Genomic DNA, 22129 nt, shown 5'->3' on the forward strand with positions numbered 1-22129 from the left:
GATTGCAGTATACCCTTACATTTTGTTTTTTGGTTTGGCTTTTGAAAACGAAGAAGATAATGTACATTGCTAGCAAAGAGCATGTTCTATGGTGGTGACCTCAACGTTTCTGGTTAGTCCTCAGCCAGCTGGTTTTCAGTTGGCAATTTGGAATTCTTGGGAGGTTTCTTTGGAAAACTGGAAAATGCACTGAGAAATCCTTGCAAATCGCATTTGTGGACCGTACCGAATAATGAAGAGAAAAATTTATGATTTTGTGAGGAGCATGAACAAAGTAGTTGTACAATTGAGATGGCTATCCGTGTAATATTTTAGAGATAAGTTGATTGGAACTTTCAAGATTTTAATACACTACACTACCCTGAAAGTAAGTATTTCCATTGGTTTGATGCTCTTGGATTGCGTGATAAAGATTAAAAATAAAAGTTTTGGAGAAAATAAAGGCTTTTCAAACACTTGGAACTCTCTTCCCTAAACTTAATATGATGGCAAACAATGGTTATTTTAAAATCTGAAATTGATTGATAACTAAAAGATATTAAGAAATATGGAAAAGAGATTGGCATGCAGAGTAAGGTCATAGATCAAACATAATCTTATTGAACTGTGGGTCTCTGGACCAAATAACCCACTCCTGCACTTATGTTGCTATCTACCTGTTTTGGGGTTTCCACCTATATATCTGTGCCGTGTTCCCAGTTATTGGAAGATAGCTGAAAAGTTTCTCTAGTGTGCCACATTATTAGGCAAAAGAAAATAATAAAATATTGCTGTTTTCATTACTGGCATCTGGACACAAGTATGCAAATTCTATGAAAAGTGGGACATTGTTGCAATAATGTACAGGGATAGGTTGCAAGCTATAATCCTAATATTACATGATCAATGCATTTTCCAACTTTTACAAATGGGGAAGAATGAGAGCCCTTTAGCCTGCTGAAGATGGAACATCTCCATGAGGGAAATAGTGCACTGACTGCTACAGTGCCTTGAGTAAGCTTCAATCACAGTTCTCTTATTTCTTTCACAGTTGCTTCAGCTGCTTCCCTTTCCTGTGACTGATATTCAGCTCCCATGGTGTCACCATCTGCCTCTCGCTCCTCCTTCCCTGGCACGAAAAACTCATGGCTTTATTGGATAGCAAAGTTGTGCAGGACTAAATGAGGTTCCATGATTAGTGATACCATCGTAGGAATGAACTGAAAGCACCTGCTGATTTATTCAGACATCTCTACCTTTCCTTCAGCCTGCCTGTTGAGTGCTCAACTTGAGTTCTTCCACTTAGGAAAGGCGCATTATGTATTTCATCAGTCATTGGTTGCCTTGCAGAGTGATGTGAGCAAAGACGGAAGAAGGTGGCCTTTGTCAGCAGGGAACCTTATAGTCATTTGCCTCTTCATTTTGAAGGAGAGCAGGGAGATTCAACTGCCAGACAATAAATATGGTACGTTAGCTCTTTGCCTGCTTACAGTAAACCTTTACTTAGATATAGTGCTTTCCACTAGTGAGATAATGAGGATATGAGTAAGTTATTCAAACGATCCTTACAAACAGTTTCTGTAAATTTCTGTAGTTATTCATGCTGCCCAGGGAGCTGTTGCTTGCATGGCTCAAGCCTTAAAGGGGTGACAGCTTTAAAGGGCAATGAGTGGTTGGCCTCATCAGCTATAATGATAAGTTGGCATACAGAGAGAAGATAGAGCGGCTCGTAGGCTGGTGTGTACACAACAACATGAGTCTCAATATAGACTAAAGAGATGATGCAGGCTGCCCACTCCCCACTGCACATCAATGGCTCCTCCGTGCAGAGGGTCAGGAGCACCAAGTTTCTTGGGGTCCACATCATAAATGATCTCACTTAATCCCTACCACCAGGCAGAAGATACCACAGCATAAGCCTGGGTAATAATTTCTTCCGCAGGTTGTGAAAGTTCCAAACACCCTGCTACTACCCAGTACACATTGTTTATGGCAGCGCCAACAGCAGTATGCTGTTATATATTTAACTACAGTGTATGTTGCAAATGCACTTTATCAATTTGTACATTTATCAAATGCCTTTTTTATCAATTAATATTATTGTGTTGATATTATGTTATGTGCCACATGTGATACATGTACTGTGTTTTGTACCTTGGTCCCTGAGGAAAGTTGTTTATACTTGGGTACAGTTGAATGAGAGTGAACTTGAACTTGGACTTGTTCACAAACAATATGGCACAAACCACATTTGTTGAGAAATATAGATCTGGAGGCAATATACTGCTGGGAGGTCTGGCTGTGGCACATTTTTTTAAATGTTGAATTTACAGCATCACTTTAATTTATTTGTCCGATGTGAATTTCATTTCAATAAGAAGTTTATTGGGAAACCCATTTTGTAGCCTTCGAAATTTCGTCAAGTTCTCTCCAGGCAGAAAAGTTTCTATAAAATAATTTGGATTTACAGCTGAAGGCATTAAATTAACACAGAAAATAATAAACTTAAGAAAATAAGAAAAGGAAGCAGGAAAAGACCAAGTTCTCAGATCTGTTGAAATATTCATAAAGATCTTGGCTAATTTATTTTTAGCTTATGGCCCGTAACTGAACTTTTCCCATAATCTATGGACTGATTTTTAAGGGCTCTTCATTTCATGTTCCTGATTTTTATTGCTTATTTTTTTTTTTTTCTTCTTTTGTATTTGCACAGTTTATTGTCTTTTGCACACTGTTGAGAGTGGTCTTTTATTGATTCTATTATCATTATTGGATTTATTGAGTAGGCCCAGATAAAAATGGATCTCAGGGTTGCACGTGGTGACATATATGTTCTGTGATAATAAAATTTACTTTGAAATTTGCACTTTCCCTTTTCAAACCAAAATCCATTCGTTCCCATAAAACCCAATTCTGTCACTTACTGCCTTGACTGTATTCAATAACTGAATATCCACTGTCGACTTCAGCAGGAAATGCCAAAGATTCAACAGTATATTCTCACCTCAGCCCCTTGTTCTGAGAATTTGTCATCTCATATGAGACATGTTAATTATAATTTTTAAAGACAGTGAGAGGGGTACATGGATAGAAAAAGTCAACAGTAATTTATGCAAATACAGGCAAACCAGAATCAGGTTCATTTTCACTGACATAGGTCATAAAACTTGCTGTTTCATGGCAGCAGTACAGCGCAGGCGTAACAAATTATTATAAACTACAATTATACAATAATATAAATAAATACATAGACCAATAGATAGATAAATTAACTAATGGATAGATAGATAAATAAATAGCTCTAAAGAAGAATAGCAAGGTAGTGTTCATAAGTTCATGAATTGCTCAGAAGTACGACGGTGGGAGTGGGTGGGGAAAGTTAATCCTAAGTAACTGAGAGCGAGTCCTTCTCCCTGATGGTAATAATGAGAAAAGAGGGCATGTCCCGGATGGAGAAAGTCCTTAACGATAGGGCCAGCTTTCCTCCATTTTGAATAAAGAAGCTATTTTTACTATTTTCCCAGTGGAACCTTAACTGAATCTAGGAAATTTTAGGAAATTAAAACAATTTTTAACTTTTTCACTGTTTCAGTGGCAAAAATTTTTAATACCTGAGGATTCAGTCCATCGGAACCTGGGGACTTGTCAGCTGCAGCTCCAACAACAAATTTCTTTCTTGATGAAGTAGTTTTCCAGCATTCTTCCTCCTTTGCAATTTATGATGCATAACCATTTATAGGACATTATTTGCATCACTTATAATGAAGACGAACTCAAAGTACCTGTTTATTTGATCTGCCGACTATTTACCTTATTACTTCTCTGGACTCACTTTTTACAGAACCAGTGCTCACTTTGATAACTTTTTTCGAATTGTCTCTGGAAGCCTGTTTTTCATTTCTGGCTAGTATTATCTTTTACTTTGATGTTGCCTTTTTATCAGTTATTCTTTGTAGCTTGTATGTTTTTGTTGTTTTTACATAGTTTTGATCTATGCACTCTCCTGACCAGCCACCTGTCTTCGCCCGAGTACATGCCTTTTCTTTGATACTATCTTTAGCTTCTTATTAACCCCGCTGAGTCCTCCCTTTAGACTGCTTCTTTCTTGGTGGCATAAACCAGTTCTGTGTTGACTGATTCCTCTGAATAGCTGCACAGCATCACAACCGACTGATCCCTTGAGCTAACTTGCCAGCTTGTTTCAGCTGGCTTTGTTTTTGTGCCTTTATAATTGCCCTTACCTCAGTTTAAAGTACTAATCCTGGACTCATTTTCTCTCCTGTGTTGAATCTAAAATTACCACTGTTATAAACACATGCCTTATGTGAGGACATGAATCCTTCTTGTTGCATGGTATTACATCTGCTATAGCCTGTTTGGTTGGTTACATGACATACTGTAATCCTTACTTACTATGACAGAAATAGAGGCCATTCAGCCCCTCAGTTTGATGGCAGCTCCACGCAGACCAATCTCTTCTGCTTTATTCCCTAGGTCCTATTTCCCTGTAGCTCAGCTCCTTATTCTCACTCACCTGGTCAACTACATTCCTTTACTAACATAAAGCTGTAACTTACAATGGACAATTACATAGTAACACAGTTTGGGATGTAAAAAGAAACAGAAACCCAGAATACCGCAGTCAGATAGCCCTTAAGGTAAGAATCAACCCTGGGTCCCTGGATCTATGAGGAGGCAGCGCTAACTGCTGTAATACGAGGTCCTGAGAAACTTTTCTGAAAACTGATGCTTCACCTAGGCTTTGCCAATCTGAATTTTCCAGCTTTAGTGCTGATTGTAATCACCCACAACTATTGTTGTACCTTTCTAACATTTATTTTGTATATCCTGCGGCTACTGCTGGGAATCCTGATCACCACTGCCAAACAGGGCACCTTACCTTTACTTCCACTAACCACCACCCAGACCACCTGCACGACTCAGCATCCAGAACTGACAGGAAGAGCAGAGCACCCCCTGTGGCCGTTCCCATCAACAGTAAGTATACCATTTTGGATACTGTTGGTGGGGACGACCTACCAGGGACAAGTTGCAGTGGTTGTGTCTCTGGCACCGAGACTGGACCCTCAGCTCAGAAGGGAAGGAAGGAAAAGAGGAGAGCAGTAGTGATAGGGGATTTGACAGGGGGACAGATAGGAGGTTCTGTGGAAGCGATCGAAAATCCTGGATGGTCTGTTGCCTCCCTGGTGCCAGTGTCCACGATATCTCGGATCGAGTTCTCAGTATTCTCAAGAGGGAGGGTGAGCAGCCAGATGTCGTGGTCCATGTAGGGACCAATGACATGGGTAGGACGAGTGAGGAGGTCCTGAAAAGTGAGTTTAGGGAGCTAGGTGACAAGTTAAAGGACGGGACCTCCAGGATAGCAGTCTCAGGATTGCTACCAGTGCCACGTGCAGGTGGGTTTAGAAATAGTAAGATAGTGCAGATCAACATGTGGCTGAAGACATGGTGCAGGAGGGAGGGCTTCAGATTTATAGATATTTGGGCAGTTTTCCAGGGAAGGTGGGACCTGTTCCGGTGGGACAGTTTACATCTGAGCTGGAGGGGGACAAATATTCTTCAGGTAAGTTTGCTAGAGAGGCTCCAGTGGATTCAAACTAGATATGAGGGGGGAGGGAAACCAGAGTGTAGGAACAGATGGATGGGAGAAGGAAGAAAAAGAAGACAGTAAAGTTCTTTGTACTGTTAGAGATAAACAGAGAGAAAGAGGTGGAGAATTTCTTAAATGCATTTATTTTAATGCTAGGAGCATTGTAAGAAAGGTGGATGAGCTTAGAGCATGGATTGATACCTGGAAATATGATGTTGTAGCTATTAGTGAAACATGGTTGCAGGAGGGTTGTGGTTGGCAACTAAATATTCCTGGATTTCGTTACTTCAGGTGTGATAGAATCGGAGGGACAAGAGGGGGAGGTGTTGCGTTGCTTGTCAGAGAAAATATTACAGCAGTGCTCTGGCAGGATAGATTAGAGGGCTCATCTAGGGACGCTATTTGGGTGGAATTGAGGAATGGGAAAGGTGTAGTAACACTTACAGGGGTGTATTATAGACCACCTAATGGGGAGTGAGAATTGGAGGAGCAAATTTGCAAGGAGATAGCAGATATATGTAGTAAGCACAGGGTTGTGATTGTGGGAGATTTTAATTTTCCACACATAGACTGGAAGCCCATACTGTAAAAGGAATGGATGGTTTAGAGTTTGTAAAATGTGTGCAGGATAGGTTTTTGCAGCAATACATAGAGGTACCGACTAGAGAAGGGGCAGTGTTGGATCTTCTGATAGGGAATGAAATAGGTCAGGTGACGGAGGTATGTGTTGTGGAGAACTTCGGGTCCAGTGATCACAATACCATTAGTTTCAATATAACTATGGAGAAGTATAGGACTGGACCCACAGTTGAGATTTTTGATTGGAGAAAGACTAACTTTGAGGAAATGCGAAAGGACTTAGAAAGAGTGGATTGGGACGATTTGTTTTATGGGAAGGATGTAATAGAGAAATGGAGGTCATTTAAAGGTGAAATTTTGAGGGTACAGAATCTTTATGTTCCTGTTAGGTTGAAAGGAAAGGTTAAAAGTTTGAGAGAGCCATGGTTTTCAAGGGATATTGGAAACTTGGTTAGGAAAAAGAGAGAGATCTACAATAAATATAGGCAGCATGGAGTAAATGAGGTGCTGGAGGAATATAAAGAACGTAAGAAGAATCTTAAGAAAGAAATTAGAAAAACTAAAAGAAGATACGAGGTTGCTTTGGCAAGTAAGGTGAATATAAATCCAAAGGTTTTCTACAGTTATATTAATAGCAAAAGGATAGTGAGGGATAAAATTGGTCCCTTAGAGAATCAGAGTGGACAGCGATGTGTGGGGCCGAAAGAGATGGGGGAGATTTTGAACAATTTCTTTTATTCGGTATTCACTAAGGAGAAGGATATTGAATTGTGTAAGGTAAGGAAAATGAGTAGGGAAGTTATGGAAACTATGACGATTAAAGAGGAGGAAGTACTGGCGCTTTTAAGGAATACAAAAGTGGATAAATCTCCAGATCCTGACAGGATACTCCATAGGACCTTGAGGAAAGTTAGTGTAGAAATAGCAGGGGCTCTGACAGAAATATTTCAAATGTCATTAGAAACGGGGATGGTACCGGAGGATTGGCATATTGCTCATGTGGTTCCATTGTTTAAAAAGGGTTCTAAGAGTAAACCTAGCAATCATAGGCCTGTCAGTTTGATGTCAGTGGTGGGTAAATTAATGGAAAATATTCTTAGAGATGGTATATATAATTATCTGGATAGACAGGGTCTGATTAGGAACAGTCAACATGGATTTGTGCGTGGAAGGTCATGTTTGACAAATCTTATTGAATTTTTGAAGAGGTTACGAGGAAAGTTGACAAGGGTAAAGCAATGGATGTTGTCTATCTGGACTTCAGTAAGGCCTTTGACAAGGTTCCGCACGGAAGGTTAGTTAGGAAGGTTCAATCATTAGGTATTAATATTGAAGTAGTAAAATGGATTCAACAGTGGCTGGATGGGAGATGCCATAGAGTAGTGGTGGATAACTGTTGGTCACGTTGGAGGCTGGTGACTAGTGGTGTGCCTAAAGGATCTGTACTGGGTCCAATGTTGTTTGTCATATACATTAATGATCTGGATGATGGGGTGGTAAATTGGATTAGTAAGAATGCAGATGGTACTAAGGTAGGTGGCGTTGTGGATAATGAAGAAGGTTTTCAAAGCTTGCAGAGAGATTTAGGCCAGTTAGAAGAGTGGGCTGAACGATGGCAGATGGAGTTTAATGCTGATAAGTGTGAGGTGCTGCATTTTGGTAGGAATAAACCAAATAGGATATATATGGTAAATGGTAGGGCATTGAGGAATGCAGTAGAACAGAGTGATCTAGGAATAATGGTGCATAGTTCCCTGAAGGTGGAATCTCATGTGAATAGGGTGGTGAAGAAAGCTTTTGGTATGTTGGCCTTTATAAATCAGAGCATTGAGTATAGGAGTTGGGATGTAATGTTAAAATTGTACAAGGAATTGGTAAGGCCGAATTTGGAGTATTGTGTACAGTTCTGGTGACCGAATTATAGGAAAGATGTCAACAAAATGGAGAGAGTACAGAGAAGATTTACTAGAATATTACCTGGATTTCAGCACCTAAGTTACAGGGAAAGATCGAAAAAGTTAGGTCTTTATTCTTTGGAGCGTAGAAGGTTGAGGGGGGACTTGATAGAGGTATTTAAAATTATGAGGGGGATAGATAGAGTTGACGTGGATAGGCTTTTTCCATTGAGAGTAGGGGAGATTCAAACAAGAGGACATGAGTTGAGAGTTAGGGGGCAAAAATTTAAGGGTAACACGAGGGGGAACTTATTTATTCAGAGCTGTGTGGAACGAGCTTCCAGTAGAAGTGGTAGAGGCAGGTTCGGTATTATCATTTAAAGTAAAATTGGATAGGTATATGGACAGGAAAGGAATGGAGGGTTATGGGCTGAGTGCAGGTCAGTGGGACTAGGTGAGAGTAAGCATTCGGCACGGACTAGAAGGGCCGAGCTGGCCTGTTTCCATGCTGTAATTGTTATATGGTTATATGGTTATCTGGTTATAACTCAGGCTTGAACTTCATTTAGATAAGTGGCACAGTAGCATAGCAGTTTTACAGTGCCATCAACCAGAATACAAATCCGTGGCTGCCTGCGAGGAGTATGTTCTCCTCATGTATGGGTTTCTGCCAGGTGTTCCAGTTTCCTCTCACACTCCAAAGACTTACGAGTTACAAAGGATTAGTAAGTTGTGGGCTTGCGAAGTTGGCACTGGAAGCATGGGAACACTGTGGGCTCCCCAGTACATCCTCAGACTGTGTAGGTCATTGATGCCAAAGTCATGTTTCACTGTATGATTCAATATACGTGTGACAAATAAAGCTAGTCTTTAAGATCATTAATACTGAATAGAGTTACTCTTTCTCTCATTACTAGCGCCAGAGATGCATATACTAGAATTGTTTTAATTTTCACACATACACATGAATATATATCTTATTGCAATTTAAAGTTTTTTATGCATTGCACTGTATTGCTGCCACAAAAATTAAGGCAAAGTGAGAAGGAGGTAGGGAGGGTGGAGTCATGGTGGGGAAATGTGGAAGGGAGAGGGGAGGGAGTGGGAATCCCCAGAGAGCCATTCCGTAATGATCAGTGGTCAATAGATTGGAGTCAAGTGACCTTGCTTTATGTCTCAGGGCTGGGTGTGTCTGCACCTGTACCAACACCACTCCTAGCTCTCCTTCTCTGCCACCAGTCCCACACCCTACCCGAGGCATTGCACCCTCGCTATTCCCAACATCCTTTGCTCCTGGCAGATCTACAAACTCACTCTCTGCTCCATGTTAACAACTACAGTAGTGTGCAAAAGGCCAGCCTAGCTACATATATGAGCCTGAGAGTTTTGTCAGTGATATTAAATCTGATTCTGATCCTGATACTTTTTCCTTGCTTCCTGATTTTTTAAAATGTCATGTACCCTTCAACTTTTGTCATAATCCACGTCATCGTGTAATCTTGTTTCTGAAATTCTATCAGATCACAGTTGCTTATTTCTATGTGTGTATCCAGTTCATCTCTTTTACTCTGAATGCTTTGTACATTCAGCTATAGAACCTTCAGTTTAATTCTTGCACTTTCCAGCCTTATCTGCTGATTTACGGTGAGATTTGGACTCCTTCACTCTTCCTGTCAGTTTCTTTATCATTTCCTATTTTAATACCTTTCCGTCTACCCTTGACTCTGCTCTTTGATTTACAGCCCCTTTGCAACTTTCAATCAGCACTGAGCTACGAAGAATAATCTGAGCGTCTTCAGATAAAATCTATGAAGTATCCTGGTAGTGTGATGATAGAAGGGAGAGGGAGTGTATGTGATTGCCATCGCGTTTTCTTCTCACCCAGCAAGTTGTCTATTGCCTTTGTTGCACTGCTATTTGCCAATACTTCTACCGGGGGGGCATCATTGGATTATAGAAGGAAAATGAGTCAATGAGCTTCACCTCCCACCAGCATTCTAATGCAAGGAAGAGAAGTTGTGAAGCAGACAAGGCTCAAGGATTAGTAATAATTAGTGGGTATGGGTATATGGGAGAAAGTTGATAAAATTTGGGTTTGCATTTAGAAGTTTAGCCAGTACTTAATAAGCCTACCACCTTATTTTCCCTCCTCCTGCAATGTGATGTCAACTGCCAAGAAGATTGCTCTAAAAACATGATGTTGCTTCTTATTTGCATTAATTTTATGTTGAATTGTTGCTCCAGACGTACATGCATTCATGGTTGCGGACTCTGATTATAGCATTTCATTAAGATGCATACCAGGAGAAAATGTAACGGGGATCTGTATGGAATGAAGGGATGAAAATGAATACAAAAATTGAAAATGCTGGAGATATTCAGCCGAGCAGGCAGCATCTGAACTGAGAAGCAACCTTAACGCCATGACCTGAAGCATTAATTCCTCTTCCCTTCCTATAGATGCCACCTAACATGCATGTTTCTAGCATCTGCAGTTTGCTCTTGATTTTTTAGAAAATTATCCTGTTTCTTATCTCCACCTCATCCCTGGAAAGGCAGCTAGTTTCGGACCTACAAGGGATTGATTATCAAGACATTATATAGTGTCTTACATATGCTCAGCACCACCATCATAATGCAAGTACAAAGATTTGTAGCTGTTTCACAAATAGAAAACTGCAAATGCAGTTGAGATGAATCACCAGCTGACATATACTTTAATGGTGACAGCAGGAGGAAGAAAATTGGAATACTATCATTGGGATCTTTGCCTTCCATCTGTTCTTTGTAGTAGACTATTGAAGACCCTATGACACCTGATTCAATATCACGACTGTTGGAAAATCTGCCACATGGAAGGGTTGGTAGATGGATTGGGGAAGGTTTTCTTACTGCTGGGAAGTCAGAAGAAGTTTGAAAGAAGTTTCAGTTAAATACCCTAAATATCTAAAAGTAATGGCTTTTCGTACAATAAGCAATGCCATTAACTGCTGCATGTAGAGTGTGTGGATCTCATTGAATAAGGGAAGTCATAGCATTACAGAGTCATTGAGTCATACAGCAGAGGAAATGGCCTCTCAACCTTTACCAAACATTGAATATCTATCTAAGCTATTACTATTTACCAGCACTATGTCTAGATCCTTTTTCTATGCCTTGATTTCATTTTTATTATTTGTTTAGTTTCACTGCTATATTGTTTTATAAGACCATAATAAAACAGTAAGACATAGGATCAGATTTTGTCCTCCTCAACAACAATCTACCCATAACCTTTGATGCTTTTACTAATCAAGAACATACCAACCTCTGCTTTAAGTATACCCATTAAATTGGCCTCCATCGCCATCTATGGAAACAAATTCCGCAGATTCACCACCCTCTCAATAAAGAAATTCCTCTTCAACTCTGTTCTAAAGGGCCATCCTTGTATTCTAAGTCCTAGCCTCGCTAACTAGAGGAAAGATCCTCTCCATGTTCACACTAGGCATTTCAATATTTGATAGCTTTCAATGAGATCGCCCTATTATGTTTCGTATCTCCAAAACATAAATCTAATTAAAAGAAAAACACGGAGCCTGGAATGCATATCTTAGTTTCATTTTTACTTTAAATGGTGCAATGTGGTGGTGTATGTCACTCACATACGTCGACATATAGCCTGTAGAGAATTATATAAACAACATAGAATGCTTAATTAAACAATATACAATATTACTTGACTATAACTGATATATTAAGTACACAACGCTCCTCCCTGCTTAGCTATAAACTCCAACTCAACAGAGAATGCATCTCAACTTAAGTATATATATATATGTACAGTATAATACAACTACTGTATATGTAGATATCTACAGCATAGTAAATTCATAATTGTCCCATTCAAGCCTAAAGATTTAATCACTGTGGAGGATTTCTTTCTCTTGTGGGAAAAATCTTTCCTGATAAGGAGGTCACTCTGCTTGGCAGCTGACACTTGTGGATGTGAAACAGTCTTAGGCTTTGGGACCTCCTACATGGCAGTTGTAGGAGTTGACTCTGGGACTGCAGTAGATGGTTCCGACAGCTCTGGCCACCTTTCTTTTGAACGTGTTAGTATCCCAATCAGTGCATGGCAAGCTTCATTGGACAAAGTGGATTATAATGTATGAGTACAGTGCCCTACTTCATCATCTTTTTTGTCTTTTGAAAAGTCATCTAATATTGCTTTACCCATGCCATATTTTCCCAATATGTAGTAATGTTTTCAAGTGATGGAGCACAGTAGCCTGGTTTGGCAGGAATCTGTTATAGTAATTGACAAATCCCTGCAACTACAACACGTCCTTTGGCCTTCCACCACAGGTTGAATTTTGTCAGTTTAATATTTGTACATTGACGGTGTGACCACTTGGCTTAAAGAATTCACATTTGCGGTGTCGTGCTCTGAGCCCATAGTCTTCTAATCTTTTGAATGCTGTCTTAAGATTTTGGAGACGTTCCTTGTCATCTTTATCAGGAACAATGATGTATTCCAGGTAACACTGAGTGTCTGGACATCCCTGCAGCAGCTGGTCCATAGCTTTCTGTCAGTGCAAGTGCAGATGCCACTCCAAAAATAAGCCTATTATAGCAATAAAGCCCTTTGTGAGTGTTTATGGTCAGAAACACTTTGGACTCTTCCTCCAGATGCATCTGTAGGTAGGCCTCAGTTAAGTCCACTTTACTGAAGTGTTTTCCTCCAGAAAGGTTTGCAAAGATATCCTCTATTCTAGACAGAGAGTATTGATCTATTTTCAGTAATGGATTGATTGAGACCTAAAAATCACCATAGATCCTGACAGACCCACTCTACAGGTAAAACTGGTGTTGCCCAAGGGCCCCAATCAACCTTGAAAAGAACTCCTTCAATGTCCATGTGATCTAGTTCACTGGGTACTTTATCACGGATGGTATAAGAAACTGGACAGGCTTTGTAAAACCTGGGTGTGGCTTTTTCAGTTAACACTATTTTATCCCCTTGATATGTTTGAGTTTACCAATGCCATTCTCAAACACTGCTGTGGCATCATCCAATACCTTTCTTAATTTGCTTTCAGTTGACACTATTGCAGGGGATGTAGCTTGGAAATGGTGGATGGATCTCCAATCAAGTTCTAGTTGTCTCTGCTACTCAGGACCCTACAATACTGGCCCTCCTGTTCTTGCCACAATCAAACCCAATGTGGCTTGTTGGTTGTTGTATCTCACTGTTACAAATAAAATTCCCTCAAGAGTTACCTTTTCTCTGGTATATGTTCTTATTTGGATATCTGCAGGCGTTAGTTCAGTATCTTTGAAATGCCATTCAAACTCATTTTGTGAAATAACTGAAACAGCCAAGTCAGTGTCCAATTCCATTTTAATTAATTTGCCTTTGACTCTGGTATAAGCTATATTGCTTGTCTCTTGTTAGTTTTCAAATAGTAAATCTCAAGGCTACCCACTCCTGTGTCATTCTCAATATCAAATTTTTCATCAACAGTATGCAGATCAGTGCTCTTTTTGAAACTGCAACTTGATTTTTATCTCTTTCTCTTCCCTGTGCAGTCCATTTATTTTTGTCTGCCCAACATGCTCTTTGTATGCGTCCTACTTCATTGCATTTTCTGCAAGTTTCTCTTTTAAGCCTGCATTGCTCTGGTGTATCTGAGCCCCTCTCACAATGGTAGCATGATTTGTTTAGCAGGCTGGTTTCTGCTTAGACTTTGGAATTTTGTTCGTGCCCATTTCCTTTCCTGACTGCAACTCAATTGCCTCTCTGAATGAGGTTTCCATTCATACAGGGATTTCAACTGCTCTTTTAAATATGAACAACACACACAAAATGCTGGTGGAACACAGCAGGCCAGGCAGCATCTATAAGGAGAAGCACTGACGAAGGGTCTCGGCCCGAAACGTCGACAGTGCTTCTCCTTATAGATGCTGCCTGGCCTGCTGTGTTCCACCAGCATTTTGTGTGTGTTGTTGTTTGAATTTCCAGCATCTGCAGATTTCCTCATGTTTGCCTTTTAAATATGAGTTGTTTTTCAGATGTTGAGCTGGTTATGAATGCTTTCCTGTAAGATTCCACAAGCTGAATAACCTCTCAATGCATCATTAGGTCTATCAGTGAACAGACAATGCCCAGACAACTTTTTCAATTTAGCCGCATATGCTGAAATAGACGCCCATGCCTTTTGATTCTGCTTATGAAACCAAAAATGTTCTGCAATCAACAATGATTTTGGTTCTAAATTTTCCTGCGTTACTTTCATATTAGAAAGCTTATTTCTGCTGGCTTGGTTGGAGCAGTCAAACTTCGAAGCAAACTCCACTCAGCAAAACGGGCACTCACTTCTCATTGGCTAACTCATGTGCTTCAAAGTAACAGCTCAATTTTCTCAGTATATAATATCCATTTATCTGTTGTGCAATTTGTCTTTCTGATGTAACCAGCCATTTCTGTTTTGTTTTAATTTATGATTATTGTCACCTAGCACCCACTGTTTATGAACCCTTGAATTTGTCCATTTTCTGCCTTTTTCTAACTTGACAATGTCTATCCCTTCCTGAAGAATCATGTACTACACTGTTCTTTTACTTGATCATTTCTCGCTGTGCTGTTTCTTAACTCAAATGTCTTGCTATGCTTCAACACGTAGATAGTCATCTTGGGTCTGTTTAAAACTTCCTTGTTGCCACTGTTATGTTTTGTAACACCAAAACAAATAACAAATTAAATGAAAAACATGGAGCTGGGAACGTGTGTCTTAGTTTCGTTTTCACTTTAAGCAGTAAAAGTGCCATTCATGTACTTCTGCATATATCCCATAATGAATTATATTAACAATAAATATTGCTTAATCAAACATTATATTTACAATATTACTCAAATATTACTGATATATTAAATACGCATCACCCCACAATACCCTTATCTCATTCTTCTTAATCAGGTTTTACTTACCTGGGATCCACAGACTCCTCAGTTAATGGTAGGGGTCCAAGGCATAAAATAGGTTGGAGTCGATTATCATGGATGAGGTCTCAGGGTATTTGGAGTTACATGATAAAATAGGCCGTAGTCAGCATTGTTTCCTCAAGGGAAAATCTTGCCTGACAAATCTGTTGGAATTCTTTGAAGAAATAACAAGCAGGATAGACAAAAGACAATCATTTGATGTTGTGAACTTGGATTTTCAGAAGGCCTTTGACAAGGTACCATACATGAGGCTCTTTAACAAGCTATGAGCCCATGGTATCACAAGGAAGATTCTAGCATGGATGAAGTTGTGGCTGATGGGCAGGAGGCAAAGCATGGGAATTGACGGGGTGTTTTCTGTCTGGCTGCTGGTGACTAGTGGCGCTCCACAGTGGATGTGTGTGGGAACCGATTCTGTTTACGTTATATGTCAATGATCTGGATGATGGAATTGATAGCTTTGTTGCAAAGTTTGCAGATGATATGAAGATAGGTGGAGGGGCAAGTAGTTTTGAGGAAATAAAGAGGCTACAGAAGGACTTACACAGATTCAGAGAATGGGCAAAGAAATGGCAGATGGAATACAGTGTTGCACTTCGGCAGAAGAAATGAAAGAGTTGATTATTTTCTAAATGGAGATAAAATACCAAAAAAAAGGTGCAAAAGTGTGAAGGAGAGTCTAAGCCCAGAGGACACAGCCTCAGAATAGAGGGGTGTCCTTTAGAATGGAGATGAGGAGGAATTTCTTTAACCAGAGAGTGGTGAATCTGTGGAATTCTTTGTTATGGGCAGCTATGGAGGCCAAGTGTTTATGTATATCTAAGGTAGAGGTTGATAGCTTCTTAACTGGTCAGAGCATGAAGGGATATGGGAAGAAGGCAGGAGACTGGGGCTGAGAGAAAAATTGGGTCAGCCATGATGAAATGGCGGAGCAGACACAATCGACCAAATGGCCTAATTCTGCTCCTATATCTTATGGTGATGCACCATCAATAACTCACGCTGAGACTTAGGAAGTGAGATATCGGCTTTTATTGACTGGAAGAACAACACTACATCCTGGGAAAATGAGGGAGAGCAGCAGACCACAGTCGCCTTTATACAGGGGTCTGTGGGAGGAGCCACAGGAGCAGTCAGACAGGTATATCTAGTTCACCACATATGGTCTTTTAGTTTTAATTATGGACCGCAACATCTTACCAACCACTGACATCAGGCCAACTGGCCTATAATTTCCCCTCTTCTGCCTCCCTCCTTTCTTAAAGTGTGGAGTGACATTTGCGATTTCCTAATCCCCAGAACCATTCCAAAATATAATGATTCTTAAAATATCCCTGCTAATGCTTCAACAATCTCTTCAGCTATCTCTTACAGAACCTTGGTGTATTGTGTATCTGGTGCCACTTCTCAAGCACATTCTCCTTAGTCGTATGAGTATTCAAGGAGAGTCTCCAGAATTATCTTCCAAAGGCATTGTAGTATCCTGATCAAGTTGTATCAATAAGTCAGCCTGGATCATGTTGTCAAGCTCTATTGCTCGTTGGCTACAAAGTATTATATTTCCTGTCTTGCCCATTCTTTTCGCTGCGCCAGGTGAAGCCCGCAGGCTTGAAATGAGGCATTTGCTCTGCTCATTTCTAATTCCCATATTTCTGATTCCCAATGTTCAGTTTCCAACTGCAGCTAGTTTTCCATAGGTTGTGAGAAGGAATTGGAAAGCAATTATAAAACCTCTTTCCTTGTCATCCAATGAAATAAAAGATCACCTCAAACTCATGGTTACGTAATTTAGTGTATAATATATTTATGTAATTATATCTGAATAGCAATTTAACAATATCACTGAGTTAATTTTTTATCTTTACTGGCTGGACATTAATGGCATATTATTTCCTTATTTATACTGCAGTCAATTCTTTCCAACAGCGCCAAGAAGGAGCATCTTAGAGAGAGCATTTTATTCTCTGCATTCTCCCATTGGGACAATATATTAGAGGTGTCACCTAGAGCCATTAGGAGCAATTAAATCTCCATCAGATTGGAAACTGCGAGTGACCACCATGTAGTGTTCTGTTCACATTTGTACCAAATTAGAGGCAGGAGTCGAAGGTGAGCAGTCCTGCTGAGCAAACAAATAGGAACCAGGCTGAAGGTCTCACATGCAACCTCCCCTCCTGAGAATCCACTTCGATTGCATTGACTCACTGGGATTCTGTGGCAGATCTGAATGATTATTTTAGCTCACTACTGCAGACATAAGAGCAGCTAGCGGCTAATCTTCATCTCCACTGGGAACCACAACCAGCAAAGGCAAGGGGTGGTATTTCCACAAGCTACTTCAGTTTGAATTAATTTTGCTTCTTTAGTTATAGCAAATTAAGAAATTAAACATCTTCACCATCTGGTCCACAGTAACTTCAAAAGAAGCGAGTGAGGGCAGTCAGCACATTCTGCCCACCAGAGATCCTGGAGAGATGCTGGATTGCATTGCGGGAGAGAGAGATCAAAAGAAGAGAGTGAAGCTGTCAGCACCTTCTGCCCACCACAGATCCCGAAGAGATGTTGGATTGCGTTGTGGGAGAGAGTTCAAAAGAAGAGAGTGAGGGAAGTTGGGACATTCTGAGCACCACAGTTTCCAAGGAGATGTCGAATTGCATGGCAGGAGAGGGAGTTCAATGAAAGTGAGCAGGGACAGTTGGGACTTTCTGCGCGTCACCACTCCTGAGGAGATATTGGACTGTTTAAGATTAGGCGCTCGGCAAGGGCCAGTAAAAAGAAGTTAGATTTAAGCAGAGCAGCCATTGCGTGAGTGGGCCAGCGTTAGAATGGGGAGTTCAGGCGTTGGCTCAGAGAGCCCTTGGCGAAGAGAGATGAAAGCTCTAGGTGGATTTTTTCCATTGAAATTATTTTCTTTCTTTCTAATTGCACAGTTAGAGCAGTGGGATGCCAGGCAGGATGTGGGAAGGCAGGGAGACCTCCGCTGACCCTGCTAATACAGCGTTGAGAAATGCATCCAGCTGCAGCCTCTTTCAGACCATGGCACAGAACTGGAGTTGGAAGTGAATAAACTCCAGATCATTAGGGAGGCTGGGGAGATGATCAACCGGACAGACTGGGAGACAGTTACAATCTACGTGTAGGACACAGGTAACTGGTTGACCATCAGGAGGGTGCAAGAGGTCAGACAACCAATGCAGAGTACCCCGCGGTTGTTCCCTTCTACAACAGGTACACCGCTTTGGAAGCTGTTGGAGAAGAGGATGATTTTGCAGGTGGAAGCCACAGCGGTCAGGTCTCTGGCAATGAAACTGGCTCTGTGGTTCAGAAGGAAGGGGTGAGAAGAAGCAGGCCATACGGATAAGGTTAGGGAAACAGATAGGAGGTTCCGCGGATGAGTAAGAGATTCCAGAATGGTATTTTGCCTCTTGGGTGCCAGGGTCAGGGACATCTTGGATCAAATCTACAGCATTCTTAATTGGGAGGCTGAGCAACCAGAGGCCGTGGTCCATGTTGATACTAATGACATGGGTAGGAAAATGGAGGAAGTCCTGAGGAAATTATAAAAGTAGAAAGCTGAAAAGCAGGACCTCCAGGGCAGCAATCTCTGGATTGCTGCCTGTGTCACATACCAGTGAGGATAAGAATAGGATAATTTGGCAAATGAATGTGTGGCTATGCATTTGGTGCAGGGGGCAGGGGTTCGGATTTCTGGATCATAGGGATCTCTTCTGGCAAAGGCATGACCTGTAAAAAAAAGGGCGAGTTACACTAGAACCTGGGGTGGGGGGGGGGGTGGGGGGAACCAATATCCTTGCAGGCAGGAAAGGGCATTTTGTATGTAAGTAGATGCAGTATGTAGTGAGACAGTGAGGAAGGACAGGCAGACAGTTATGCAAAATTGTAGTCAGTGGGATGAGTTGAAGGGTAATGTCAAAGCAAAATTGAAAATAGTGATGATTACAGGATTGGAAGTGTTATACTGTATTTGAATGCTCGTTATACATGGAATAAGGCATGGAATATTGCACACAGTTTGAGATTGGCAGGTATGACGTGTGCATCACTGAGTCATGGCTGCAGTCACTTGGCTTTCAAGATGTGGTAGAAAATTGGATTAGACATTGGCTCTGAGGAAGAAGCCAAAGAGTGGTATTAGATGGTTGCCTGTCCAATGGAGGCCTGTGACTAGTGGACTGCCACGAGGATCGGTGTTGGGTCCTGTGTTGTTTGTCATCTATATCAATGATCTGGATGAAAATGTGGTTAACTGGATCAGCAAATTTTTGGATGACACTGAGATTGGGGGTGCAGTGGACAGTGAGGAAAACTATCAGAGCTTGCAGTAGGATCTGGACCAGCTGGAAAAATGACAGATGGAATTTAATGCAGACAAGTACAGAGTAGGACCAACCAGGACAGATCTTACTCAGTGAATATTAAAGCACTGAGGATCATGGTAGAACAAAGAGATCTGGGAATACAGGTCCATAATTCATTGAAAATGCAGGCACTGGTAGATAGGGTTGTAAGGGAAGGCTTTGGCACATTGGTCTTCATAAATCAAAGAACTGAGTACAGGAGATTGGAGGTTATGCTCAAGATGTATCAGATGCTGCTGAGGCCTAAATTGGAATATATGCAGTTTTGGTCACCAACCTACAGAAAATATGTAAATAAGGTTGAAAGACTGCAGAGAAAATTTAAACGGATGTTGCCAGGGTTAGAGATCCTGAGTTATCAGGAAAGATTGAATAGGCTCGGACTTTATTCATTGGAACGTGAAAGATTGAAGGTCAATTTGATAGAGGTATACAAGATTATGAGGGATGTAGACAGAGTAAAAGCAAGCAGGCTTTTTCCACTGAGGTTGGCCGGGACTACAAAAAAGGGTCATGAGAGTGTGGAACTAGCTGCCATTGCAAACAAATGGTGCATGCAAGCTCAATTTCAATGTTTCAGGGAAGTTTGGATGTGTACATGGATGTTTGGTATATGGATGGCTATGGTCCAGTGCAGTTCGATAGGCAGTTTAAATTGTTTGACACAGACTAGATGGGCTGAAGAGCCTGTTTCTGTGCTGTACTTTTCTGTGACTCTATTCTCCAGTAAATTATAGGCCAGTTAGCCTACTTTCTGTGGCTGGCAATATGTTGGAGTCCATTATTAAGGATGAAGTTTCAGGGTACTTGGAGGCACGTTGTAAAATAGGCTGAAATTATCATGGTTTCCTTAAGGGGAAATCTTGCCTGACAAATCTGTTAGAGTTCATTGAGGAACTAACAAGCAAGATAAACAAAGGAGAATCAGTCAATGTTTTATTTTTGAAATTTCAGAAGACCTTTGACAAGATGCCACACATGAGGCTGCTCATCAATATAAGAGCCCATGGTATTACTGGAAAGATACTTCCATGGATAGAAGTTTGGCTGACTGGCAGGATATTACTGGCATTGTAATACAGGGGGCTTTTCCTGGTCGGCTGCCAGTGACCAGCAGTGTTCCATAGGGGTCGGTGTTGGGACCACTTCTTTTCACTTTATATGTCAATGATTTGGATGGCAGAATTGATGGTTTTGTGGCCAAGTTTGAGGACGATATGTAAGGTGGAGAAGCAAGTAGTACTGAGGAAGCAGGGAGTCTGCAGAAGGATTTAGACAGATTGGAAGAATAGGCAAAGAAGTGGCTGATGGAATATAGATTAGAAAAGGGTATGGTCATGTACTTAGGTAGAAGGAATAAAGGTATAGACTATTTTCTAAACAAGAAGAAAGAAAATACAAAAATCGGTGTGCAAAAGGACTTAGGAGTCCTCATGTAGGATTCCTTGTAGGTTGAGTCAATGGTAAGGAAAGCAAATGCAAGCAATACACACAAAATGCTGGAGGAACTTAGGAGGCCAGGCAGCATCTGTGGAAAAGAGTACAGTCGACATTTCTGGCCAAGACCCTTCATCAGGTCTGCAACGTTATGCAAATCAGGCAAATGCAATGTTAGCGTTTATTTCAAGGGGAAAAGAATATAAAAACAAAGATGTAGAGTTGCGACTTTATAAGGCATTGGTCAGACCACACTTGGAGGATTATGAGCAGTTTTGATCCCCATATCTAAGAAATCCAAATGATGGTGATGGCAATGATTCCAGGAATGAAAGGGTGAATGTATGAGGAAAAATTGATGGCTCTGGGCCCATGTTCACTACGGTTTAAAATAATGAGGGGGATCTCATTGAAACCTATTGAATTGAAAGGCCTCGATGGAATGAATGTTTCTTATTGTGGGAGAGCCAAGGACCAGAGGACAACACCTCAGAATAAAGTGACATCCATTTAGATCAGAGATGAGGAGGAAATTCTTTAGCCAGAGGGTAGTGAATCTGTGGGATATATTGCCATAGATGGCCGTGGAGGCCAAGTCACTGCGTTTATCTGAAGTGGAGTTTGATTGTTTCTTGATTAGTCAGGGCATCAAAGGTTATCAGAATCAGAATCAGAATCAGGTTTATTATCACCGGCATGTGTCATGAAATATGTTAACTTAGCAGCAGCAGTTCAATGCAATACATAATATAGAAGAAAAATAAATAAATAAGTCAAAGTAAATCAATTACAGTATATGTATATTGAATAGATTAAAAATCGCATAAAAAGAGAAATAATATATATTTAAAAAGCGAGTTAGTGTTCATGGGTTCAATGTTCATTTAGGAATCGGATGGCAAAGGGGAAGAAGCTGTTCCTGAATTACTGAGTGTGTGCCTTCAGGCTTCTGTATGGGCAGAAGACAGAATGGGGTTGAGAGACATAATAAATCAGCCATGATTGAATGGAAGAGCAGAGTTGATGGACTGAACGTCCTAATTCTGCTCTTGAGTCTTATGTCTCATGGTCATAAAGTGGAAGAGATATATGTTTCAAAAGGAGTAAAAATGTGCAGGGCTGAAAGGAAAGAGGGTTGATGGGATTAATTGTTTTTTCAAAGAGCTAGCACAAACGTGATGGGTGTAATGACCTTTATTAATGCAATTTGACTGTGTGAGCAAGAGCAAAGTATGAAGTTATGAATCAGTCATGAATCTGGACT

This window comes from Hemitrygon akajei, chromosome 13, assembly GCF_048418815.1.
Source record: "Hemitrygon akajei chromosome 13, sHemAka1.3, whole genome shotgun sequence".
In the NCBI taxonomy this organism is placed as follows: domain Eukaryota; kingdom Metazoa; phylum Chordata; class Chondrichthyes; order Myliobatiformes; family Dasyatidae; genus Hemitrygon; species Hemitrygon akajei.